We start from the raw sequence: 11,203 nt of genomic DNA on the forward strand, positions 1-11,203 counted from the left end.
TGATAATTCGCATTATCAGAGATATAATAGTCATTGAAAATAACAAGTTTATAATTGAGCTTTTATACAAGCTTCAATTGAGTACATGATAAGATTGATAAGCCTAGTTATATCAAATTTTAACTAACTTTTCTAACTGAATTCAAAAAGCTGTTATGACAGTTTGAAAGCCTTAAAGGCCTTGAGTATCGATTGCTTGTGATGCAAGTTACTTGAGATCGCCATTTTTTTCTTTTATATTTTGATCCGATTTTTCTTTGTCATTCAACACGCTCCCACAAGCTTGACAACGGTAAATGTTATCATTCCAAGCTTGGATGCAACTGAATTAAACTTTGGAGGAGCTAAGGCCTTTGTTAAAAAAATCAGCTAACTACTCTTGTGTGGGTATAGGTAGTAGTCTTAGAACACCTTTTGAACCTTTTCTCTCACAAAATGATAAGCTATTTCTAGATTTTTGTTCTCTCATGAAAGACAAAATTCGATGCAATATGAATTGCACTTTAAGAGTTAGATTACAACACAGATTGTTTGATGCAGTTGACATTCAAATCCTTCAAAAGATATAGCAGCCACTGTAGTTTACATGTTGCAGTAGATAAGGCATCAAAAGATATAGCAGCCACTATAGTTTACATGTTGCAGTAGATAAGGCATCAAAAGATATAGGAAGATCTTGAAATAGTTTGTTGCTTCTTATTTCTACAAGATATGAGGGAATTGCATAAGAAAAGGAAGTCAATGGTTGAGCTTCTTGAATGAGTGCAACTTTCCTAGTCTACGATGGAAGACTTTAGTGGCTAGATATTTACCCGGGAGATGTCTGCACCGGTTTGGGTATGCTTAGGACATCCTTCTACTAATCCCTGATGTGCCATTTGAGGGCATTGATAGATGATTTATGTCTAACATTATTAGCAGTGTCATTGCTATTAGAGGTAATGCACAAGAGGTGTAGTGACTTGGCAGTGTGAGGATGGTTACTTAGAGTGGTATGTTACAGTATCAGACCCTCGCATCATCTCACCTGCTCAGCCTATTGACAATGTTAGACCTTTCTAGGATGGAAGACCTTGAGATGACGTGCCACCACCTTCACCACATCCTCCTGGTATCACTGACCAGCAACGATTGTAGAGGATAACACTTTCAAATAATCTCATGAGTTTGGCAAAACTAGATGATGAGATGTATGCATGGTTGTCTCAGATAGTACACATTTCCTGTGATGGACCTGAGTAGATTTTATTGGTTTGTTTATTTTTTGATGTTGCTGACATTATTTGTATATTATTGACATATTATCTTATCTTAACATTTCATTAGAAGAAAATTAACATTACATTACTTAACAAGAACATTGTTTAACATAACTTAACAAAACAAGACAATAACATGAATAAAACTTAAATAGTACTAGACTATTGAGGACATTTCGACATCTTGATAATATCATTGACATATATGGAAATTGTCACATGCACCTCAATCAAACTCTTTGTTTCATATCAGTGATATGTGCTCCACACGATTTATAAATCTTCATCCGTCTTTAGCTCAAACTTACTGAATCTAATCTTCCTTTTATCATGAATTGATGATGAACAATACTCGAGCATAACCACCTTTTTATTGTCGATATGGTGTATAATATTATCTAATTTGGATTTCAGAATGGCAACAGAGGTGTCCAATGTGAGCGTAAAATAAACTGGAGATTTCATGTTGTTAAAGCACAAATGTGAGATATCAATACCGAGACATTTGAGACATTTTTTTAACAACATATGATGCTTATTTATACAAGTTTGAAATTACTATGGACCACACAATTTTTTGGATGCAATTACAATCATACAAAAGTACCGGCAAAATCCCAACCGTTAAAAATTAACACTATTACATTTTTCAAGGGTATTGGAAATATCAAGTAATCAATGTTATTATTTAAAAATGGTAATTTTTAGAGATTTTTGACCAAGCATAAACTATCCAAAAAGACTAAATTGAACATAGAAAATGTCTTCATGAACTGATCAATATAATAAAATTGAGCACTACTAGGTTGACACCAATTTATTACACGTAGAAAAATTAGAAAATAGTGTCAAAGCAGCATTTTTCTATAAAATTTCATGTCCTCTAAAGGTCTTTTGATTGTTATGTCATAGCCCTCTATTTGATCGGTAAAAAATGTCATTGCAATTCAATTTTGACCATCATATTTAGACTAAAATGTTATAGTATTCATGTGATCATCATAATATATTTTTATCAACAATGTCAATTGTCTTATATTTTTATCATATATATAAGCGTTTTTAGAATGGATCATCATAATATATTTTCTAAAATACTGATATATGTAAATAATACAAATTTGATAATGTAGTTTTATAAGATATTGAACATAAATTAAATCATTTGTTGTTAACATACTAATATAATAATGCATCATATTTAACTCAGTTACTTAAAAATTTGATCTACAAACAAGGGTAGCACCACAATCCTTCCCCTGTATTGCATCAAATCCTAAAAAAAAAAAAATCATAAAACAAAACACCAACAACATAGAAAGAAATACATTGTTAAAGAATCTAATAATACAAACCATCAAATATAAATTTGTCTATGTTCTTCACAATAACTCCTTATACTAGTTTTCTTTTCATCTATTAAAGTCTAAATTAAGACGACGCAAAATGTCAACAGTGTTGTATATTTGAACGCTAAACAAATTACATGTCAGCTATACATACCAATTAACAAATATTCAAATTTATTACATCTTAATATCATTTATTTATTTTTATTTTTATGGTAAGATAGGGAGTTCATTAAGATGAAATAGGGGGAATTACAACATTGGGATCCACGGAGGGAAGCCCCCAATCCAAGTTTTGGAACCATACAAATGACCAAGCACCACAAGATTGTAAGCATCTAAAGTAAACTTCCTATGTAAAAACATAATAGAACCAAGTTTAAATTTACTGAGAAGCCACCGACAATCAGCTGCAATAGGTTCGAGAACCGCATCTAGCACTACAGAATTTATAACATCAACCACATACTTAGCATCCGATTGGATCAGAATGCGCTCAATACTCACGGCAGAAGCAATACTTAGGCACCAACGAATAGCCAGCAGTTCCGCTAAATCAGGGGCCACCGTGATAGAATTCTTTTTGCTGGCAGCCATGATAATACCCGCCTTCTGGTTCCTGAACACGCAACCAAATGAGAAGCGGACCCCTCCTAGAAAACTCCGGCATCAACTTGGATCAAGGTCACATTGAACGCCAAAGAAGTCTCACCGGCTGTGTTTTCCACCCAAAACATATTTTGGTACAACATAAAATTACGGGCACACCAAATTTTGTGGAGAGAAACACATAGAAGTTGAATGCTCAAAACTTCCCCACAACTCAAAAATTCCAGCATCCAAACAGAGATATCAATATCAGGGGGAAAACGATAACTCAAGATAGAGGAGAAGAGGACCTGTTTAGCAAAAGGGCATTCCAAGAAAAGATGGTGAGCGGATTCAGTAGAAGAAGAACACATGGAGCACGAAACATCAAGGCCAATGCCTTTCTTCAACAAGTTGTCCTTTGTGGTGAGAATATTCTTGGCTAATCTCCACAAAAAATTCCGCACTCTTGGAAGGACCGGAGCACGCCAAATAGCTTTCCACAGCTGCTGTATAGGAGAAAAGGAAGTTCCCGGAAGCCTTGCAAACTTGTTGGCCATACATCTTAATAACATATTCACCACTCCATAAACTTATGGACTGTGTAACAATCTCAAATAATACATTTATGTTGAAAAAAATTTATGAGAATAATCCATAATGGGAATTAATAGATATGAGAATTTTTTTATCAACGGAGTTAATTTCACAAAATAGATCGATGATTCTTTAATTGTAGATGATGTATATCTTAGATTCAACATTGATCTTTTTATAAAAAATTCCAAGTTCACACCCCACAAACCCCAATCAAATTCCATGATCACCAAAGGAATGCTCCATATCTTCTTAGTGGAAGATTGATGGCTAAAGAAACAAAATACAACTTGCAATTGAAATTGAAGAATTTATAAGTTTTCTACCATTTGAAGTAATGCTCTACATCTTCTCATTATTAAATTTGAGGGTATTAATATTGACAAGTCTCATGTCAAAAGGAATGATAAATCTAGTAAAAATATATTTATCAATGATATCATAAAAGCCTAAATCTTGATGAGTTATTATTAATTCGCACATACATATTACAATCAATCAATGCGAATGGGTCAAAATATTCCTTATTATTCAGATATACATATTACAATCAATTATTGTTCAAAACAGACAATTCAATCTACTTGTAATCAAAACTCCCCACCTTCATACAATGTGCATAGTGAAAAAAAACTATTCCATAATTTATATGACAAATCAGTAGAAGGTTGACCAATGATTTCATTTTGTATCAAGTCAATATTCAATTTGAGAAGTTAATGTGGTGTCCTTTAACTTCATTTGTCATGATAATGTGAAATCTTTGGTCAACCTGCTTTCGATAATTATGAAGCCTATCATTATACTAATTGTGGGAAGGTCTCATCACTATGCACCATAAATGGAGGTAAAGTGTTCTGTATGCGAAGTGATCGAATTTTATATTTTCTACAATAATTGAATTTGATACGATACCAAATTCGTAAGGGAAACTCTACTCAATTCACATGAAAAAGTATTTGTAGTCATCTTTAATTCATTAGGATTTAGGATTTATAATATCATTAACAAACATATTTTCACAATTTATAGACATGGGAGTTCTTTGACATGATTTACGAATGATAATACCTCCAAATAATAAGGAGAACAGGTAGAGAATTACTTTATATGGTAGCAAATATATGAAATCTTTGATTTCAAATGCATATTGTTTTGTTTAGCATATTGTTAGAAATATGGGATTTTTCAAATACACATAAAATCACTAGCAATGCATCCTATTTATTTTAATAGGTCTTACCTTCCTCATGCTATGATGAGTTTGGATATCATGAATCACCCATTTTATTTATTCCATATTCATCACTTATGTGAGCAGTTCTTGTAAGCTCAATCTGCAATGAAAAAAAGACTATCATGAGAACTTTCATTGAAACAAAACTCTATAAAATAACAATTTTTAACAAGCAGACTATACAACCCATCAAACACAAAATCATAATCATTAACCATAATAACAACTAATTAATGTTTTCTTTCATTTAGTTAGGGTTTTAAGAAACAGTTCAACGGCAATAGATCCAATATAAACAATAGATTTGATCAATTAATTCAAACAATAGTATTTATTGTGGAAAATCATTATCCAAATTAAATTCACGAATCAACAAAATGTTACCTTGAGATTGAGAGTTTACTGTATCTATCTTCCTTTCATCACTGAATTACACCATCGCGGATCTACTCAGAGAAGGAGATTGATCTGGAAGATTCAGATCTGACGAATCAAGGCACTGTATATATAAGTAACTCAGAAATGAAATGAAATGCGATTAAGATATAAATAAGGATCATGAGATAATAGAATAGAACAGAAGTAGTACCGATTGGAGAACCGAAGTCAGTGATAGCAGAAAACTGCGGAATAGTATCACTGTTATATAAATGAAAGTGGAACTGATGCCTAAGTAAACGGATCGACCACCCAAGAAATATCAGCAGCAGCGGAAGTTTTCAAATATTAAGACCTAAAATGTATAGAGGTTTTTACAACTAAGATTACTAGAGAAATCAATTTATAATCGACCATCAAAACTATTGTGTTTGGGCCTTGCTTCATTGGACTCAACAAATTTTGGGCCCACTCTTTCTAGAGTTGACATGTGGAGATTTCGTATAAATATCTTTATAAATTAATAAAAATAAAGTATTTGATAATTACACTCTGATTAAAATTTTAATTTAATCTAATTTCAAGGACAAAACAGACTTATTATACACTACCTGCTTAATATTGATTTGATAATTAATGATTTTTTTTTTTGAAAAGCAACTGTAATATAGAAAGAGCATTAGGGGTACTCTAACCCAAAATACAAAAAAGGACATAAATACACAACAGTATTACAAATTTCTAATGTTATCTACCTGGTTTTGACACCACTCGTAAAAATTGCACAAAACCCTCTTCTTCTCCCCTATGACTAGCCATTTCCAAGAGAAGAGTTTGATTTTAAACACCAACTCCCTTAAATTTGCCTTACCTTCATTGAAGATTATGTTATTCCTAGAATTCCACAAACACCAACAGACGGCTATCCACACCGCACCCGCTCGCTTTTTCTTAATACCCAACTGCTTGAGGCTTGTGAACCCGGACTTGCCATCACTACAAAAACCGAAACATATAATAAATGAAAGCTCCAAAATATGTTCAAGAACAACACTGGCAACAAAAGAATGAGAGGAAGTACCTAATATATAAAAAATTCCCAAGCAACTATCCAAATCCAAACAGCTGGGCTCAAATTGAGTACAAAACTTTAAATCGTTATCATTCTAAGTATTTAAATTGAAAATCAATTTGTCATCATTAAAAAAAATTCACAACGCACAATCCGATAAATCTAAAAACATGAGTATTTTTTCTGAAAATCGAAAAAATCGCATGAAAACAAAAATAACAATGACAGGTAGATTAATAAAATGAAAACTTTGAATGATAAACAATTATATCAACTACAAATGCATCACAAACTAAATGATAGATCTAAGCCGCAAAGCAAGAAGAAATAAAACAAGCTCAAAATTTTCATACATTGTTTCATACGTTTTTCACTCTAACTGCCACTACCATTTGCTGCTATATCATAGAAAGCAAAAGATCATTTCTATGCTATTTATGACTATTATGGTGATTGTTATTGTGATTGTTCATATGATTATGATTTCAAGCAAGTCTAGGAGCAAGGACTGAGGAGTAACTTGATGGTGGAGTTGGAGTAAAACAATCACCAAAATAGCCATAAACGACATAGAAATGATATATTTTTATGTTTTGAAGGATGATCAAAACACCTTTTCCATGGACTTCTTGATCGTGACTAACAGTTGGGTATGAATTTTTCATAGCTAACGAATTCTGCAACAAATTCAAAACAAAATATCATTCATTAGATAATAGAATTAGATCATCGTGTGTGTAAGTAAATCGAAGTAAAAACAATATCAAAACATGGATCTAATCTAAAAATCTAATTCTAAAATATTGTACAATAAATATGATAAAGAAAAAGATAAATCAAAAGTGAAAGCGATCGATCCTCAAAATATAAGAAGAAGAAAAAGCACGAAATTGACAAGAGGAGAGCACGAACCAAAAGTGCAAAACATGTGTACGGAATGATAAATACATAATATAAAGTTTTGATTTGAATTCAACCTTGTCATGTTCACAACAAATAAAAACACGTAATATAAAGGGAAAGAAAGATGAGAAAATTCTAGTAATATAAAGGGAAAGAAAGATGAGAAAATTCTAGTAGCACTAATGTGAGACGTTAGATAGTTTAAATCATGTGGTTGTTGTTAGTTTGGAGAGTTGAAGGTTAAGATAAATTTTACACGTGTAAATGACTAGATTTAATGTGTAAATCGTTGGGTAAGTGAGATTGGTGTGTAGAATGAAGAATGAGAAATGGAAATAATGGAATAATAAGAAAATTTACTTGAAATGGAAATAGTATTTTAAGTAATAAAAATATTATATTAAAAATAATGTATTTAGTTTTCTAGAACCTTATAAATTGAATTTGTTTTTTAAAATAAGTAATGATAACATAAATAATCTTGACCCTACTCATGTTATGTGGATTTTGTAAATAAACACGATAATTATAATTATGTTCATTACAAAAAATATTTAGTCATGTTTAATATTTTAAAGTTAATCAAAATATTATATAATTTATTTTAAATTTAGTATAGGCTCAACATACATCATGCTATCACCATATAATATCTTCTAGAGGTAATTTATATCAATCATAAAAAATAATCTTAGAGTTGGAATCACTATCAATTTAATAAGTTGATGCTTGGATCTAACTAAAAGCTCTAGAAGATATTTTTAACTAAAAGGACGTCAAGTAATACTCTCTCTTATTTGTCAAATGTACTAAAGATAAAGCACAATAGGTGGATGAAATTGAGGATCGACTTAATGAAAAAAAATTGAGCATTAAACTAAAAGCAATACCATTAATAATTTTATATTTCAATATTTAATTTTAAAAAAAAAATTAAACCCACACTCCAGCCAACCATAGCCAAAAACCAAGATCACTTATATTTAAGTAGACCTAGTAATTATTTGAAAATATTTAGTGCAAAAACAACTTTATTTAAAGAAAAAACTCACTTTGATTTCATGAATATCCATGCCTTCACTAGTAGTCCCCTCTCTCAATAGGAGTTCAAAATCTTCCTTCGATTGGGAAAATAAACATGAGTTAAAAACACAGACTAGAGAGTAAGCAAGTTTTGATGGATGCCCAAATAGCCCCTTCCCTGATTCGATATTTATACCAATTATTTGAATGTCATTTATAGAAGGTGTTAATAATATTTATTTTTTAGATTTTATTTTAATTTTAATTCAAGAAAAAAGGTATCTTTTTTGTAATAAATAAAAGGAAAAATATAAATTTAGATATTATTTTTAAAATATTACTATTTACAATTTCTTTAAATAGAATTTAAATTTTATTATATTAGGTAATTATATTTAGATAGAGATATATATGGAAAATTCAAAATATAAATAATTCAGAAAAAAGAAAATTACTAAAAGAAAATATTTTATTTGTAATCAAGATATATTATAAAAAGAACCAAAAGTTCTAGAAGAGATTACAAAAGAGCGAAACAAGCTCGAACCAAAGAAAAATTATCCAACAAATACAACCTAATAAAGATATAAAAAATGAGATATATATATATATATATATATATATATATATATATATATATATATATATATATATATATATATATATATATATATATATATATATATATATATATATATATATATATATATATATATATATATATATATATATATATATATATATATATATATATATATATATATATACTATTTTTTATGTTACATTCATCACTAATTTATAATCTCAATTACATAAAATATTAACTTTTAGGAACAATATACCTTTTTATAAATCTTATCATTTTCATTTTAAATAAAATTTAAATTTTATTATATTAGGTAATTATATTTAGATAGAGATATATGGTAAATTCAAAATATAAATAATTTACAAAAAGTAAAATTAGTAAAAAATCATATATATATATATATATATATATATATATATATATATATATATATATATATATATATATATATATATGTTACATTCATCACTAATTTATGATCTCAATTACATAATTTATTAACTTTTAGGAAAACAATTTACCTTTTTATAAATCTTATCATTTTCATTTTAAATATAAATTTCGATTATGCCAAAGTGATAAAGCTTTTAACATATGGAACAAAACAAATCTCGCAAAGTAGATATTTAAAAGATATTTTAATAAACTACTACTAATATAAGAAAACAAATGCCCATTTAATTACATTTTAATCTTAATTAAATTAATGGATTAACCAAATTTTTAGGGTATAACTGTTAGATGTTGTAATATTAGACTGATTGGGCCTTTCTCTATTTACTAGCTCATTGGGCCTCGCCACTTCATGTCTCGGCCTAATGGCTTTATATAGCCCATACACAATATTGTAAAGTGATTCATACTTTTCTATTTTCCAAAATATTGAATTCAAAACGATGCAGTTTGCCACCAAGATGCAAACTCATCTTCTTCATTCAAACATTCATCTGTAATATGGTATCAGTGACTACAACTATTTCTGCTTCCGCATATCATCACAACCTGCACCTTTTCATTATTCCGTGCAACTTTCTTTCTCTTTCTTTTAACCCTTCATGGCTTCATCTTCTGATGATGAAGAAAGCCCCAAATCCTCACCAAACCCTAAAAACAAACCCCAAGACCCAAGTCTCAATCCACGCAACCCCTATTATCTCCATCACGGCAAAAATCCAGGTGCAACTATCATCGCTCTGATCCTCGATGATAACAATTATCACAATTGGAGCAAGTCAATCCGTCGAGCATTAACCTCCAAGAACAAACTCGCATTCATCAATGGCTGCCTTCCAAAACCGTCTCACAATGACCCAAATCTCGAGCTCTGGGAACGTGCCAACAGCATGGTCATTTCTTGGATCAACATAACTTTATCTCCTCACATCGCTCAAAGCACAATTTGCTTTGATTCCGCTTTCGATCTCTGGGAAGATTTACGCGAAAGATTCACGAAAGGTAATCATTTCCGCTTTTCTGATTTGCTGCGAGATTTACACTCTATTCAACAAGGAGATCGCACCTTATCTACATATTTTACGGATCTGAAAATTCTCTGGGACGAGCTTGAAGATCTTCGACCCACTCCTTCGTGTTCTTGCGACATTCCCTGCACCTGTGACCTAGCGAAAGCTGTGCGACACTACAAGCACATGGAATACGTTTCTTATTCCTCAAGGGATTGAATGATAACTATCACAACATCCGTACCCAAATTCTACTCCTTGATCCTCTTCCAAACATCAGCAAAGTATATTCCTTGATTGCCCAACAACAAATTCCATCCACAACTTCTTATGTAACACCAGTTATCCTATACGCAAATTCTGCTCACAAACCAAAGGGAAAACCTGCCTCTAAACCATCCATGCTATGCACCAACTGCAGCAAGACCAACCACACCATTAAGAACTGCTATTTCAAACACGGGTTCCCACCTGGATACCGCTCAAAGAATACCAAGAACACTACTGATCCCAAGAATGCTCTGGCTACTGCTTCAGAAAAAGATCTTTCCATTACAAAGGAGGAATACCAGCACCTCATCCATCTCCTACAACAAACAAGGAAAGACAGTCTACAAGCAAAGCCAAGCACTTCGGACACATCCATCATTTCAGGTATAGTATCTCCAGGTAATCCCTTTAATAACTTATCTTCATGGATTTTAGACTCGGGTGCTTCACATCACGTCTGTCCTTTCATTCAGAA

At 31.0% G+C, this 11,203-nt stretch overlaps 1 long non-coding RNA gene across 2 annotated transcripts; it reads right to left on the reverse strand.

The window, feature by feature from the left end:
- Nucleotides 1–2,329: 2,329 nt before the first annotated feature.
- On the reverse strand, nt 2,330–5,796 carry LOC131609572 (uncharacterized). Of its 2 annotated transcripts, none has more exons than XR_009286256.1 (3): nt 5,620–5,796; nt 5,415–5,513; nt 2,330–5,130 (listed from the first exon to the last, which is right to left on the reverse strand). It is a non-coding gene; the product is annotated as an uncharacterized LOC131609572 (long non-coding RNA). The 2 variants fall into 2 exon arrangements; XR_009286255.1 differs by having other exon boundaries at nt 5,415–5,529.
- Nucleotides 5,797–11,203: the final 5,407 nt, after the last annotated feature.

The sequence above is a fragment of the Vicia villosa genome, linkage group LG6 (genome assembly GCF_029867415.1).
Source record: "Vicia villosa cultivar HV-30 ecotype Madison, WI linkage group LG6, Vvil1.0, whole genome shotgun sequence".
Lineage (NCBI taxonomy): Eukaryota > Viridiplantae > Streptophyta > Magnoliopsida > Fabales > Fabaceae > Vicia > Vicia villosa.